The sequence below is a fragment of the Trichechus manatus genome, unplaced genomic scaffold (genome assembly GCF_000243295.1).
Source record: "Trichechus manatus latirostris isolate Lorelei unplaced genomic scaffold, TriManLat1.0 scaffold00011, whole genome shotgun sequence".
NCBI lineage: Eukaryota > Metazoa > Chordata > Mammalia > Sirenia > Trichechidae > Trichechus > Trichechus manatus.
The window spans coordinates 17,114,203-17,115,660 of NW_004443947.1; positions in this window are offsets into that span (position 1 = coordinate 17,114,203).

Here is a 1,458-nt window from a genome sequence, read left to right on the forward strand (position 1 = left end):
CCTCCCCCTCCTTTCGCTCAAGTACCTGGCTCCATGCGCCATCTTTGCTTCTTCCTGAGGGGCTGTGGAGCTCCATTCGAGTGTGGAGCTGCTTCCTGGTCTGGGCTACTGCGCTGCTGGGATCCCGGGGCTTTTGTTCGTTTGTCTGTTTTGAATTGTTTGCCTGTTTTCTTTTCCTTTTCTTGAGTTGGGAGCCCTTTCCGGCCAGGCAGTGCTGCGTGGCAAGGAACTCCCCTTCAGCTTCCACAGACGTGCAGAGGGATCCCTGAGAACATTTCTTTTCTCATTGTTTTTTTTTTTTCCTGTTATTTTGGGGGGCCTTACTTGTTCTTTTTTTTTCTTAATTTGTTTTGTTTTGTTTTCCCTCCTTTTCCCTTTTTGTCTTCCTTCATTGCTCAGTTTCTCGTCTCACTATATCTTCCTTCTGTTTCTGATCCCTGAATACCAGGCTTTGTATACCTCTACGCCTTCTAGCCAGGCTGTACTGCAACACCTGAGACCGACTTCCCCAGACCTCATAGCTGCATCAGTGGGATCCCTGGGAAATTTGTGGTTCTTTAACGTTTCTGATTTTTATTTATTCATTCTTTTCTTTTCTTCCTCTTCCCCTTTCTGTTTTTCTCCATTTTGTAGTCGCTTATCTCGCCATTCCAACAGCAAGCTCCCCTAGCATTCTTTTTTGTTGGTATGTTTTTAGCTCCTGTTCCTCTCTCCTCTCTCCCATATCCATCTTAGCTCCACATATAACAGTCTTCCTGCTGCATCCTGCTTACCTGCACTGTGCGCTTGACATCACACCACCAAGCAGCACAGGCACGGCCTACTGGAACCTGCCCTGCACTGATTACTGACCTGCCCTGGTGGCTGTAGTAAGTGCCACAAACAACCCATCACAGTAACTCTGCTTCAGCTAGACCTGCCCTGCTGTGCCATATCTGAGTGACTGACCCTGTCAGTTAGAGAAGGAGGTGAAAAGTATTGAGCGCACAGACGAGCAAACAACAAAGAACACACAGTCCACCTACTCAGACATAGTAAAAATTCTTTTTTTAAAAAGGGACAAAAAAAAAAACTACAATCAATAAACAAGAAAAATAACTACTGAATGCCCCGAGAAAAGCAGACAGTATCAAAACATTTACAAAAACTGGACAGGATGGTTCCAGTAGGCATCCAAAATAAAACACCAGATGACTCTCATGTAGAAGAAAATGCACTAGAACTACCTGATAGGGAATTCAAATCTCTAATACTCGGAATTCTCCAAGAACTGAGGAAAAAATCTCACAAAAATGCAGGTAAAAAAGACAAATTCATGGAAAATACAGATGAAAAACTGGAAGAATTCAGGAAGATGATCAGGAACAAAATGCCAAAATAAATTCACGACTAGAAATTATACAAAAACAATTATTAGAAATCCAAAAGATAAACAACAAGATTTCAGCAATGGATGAT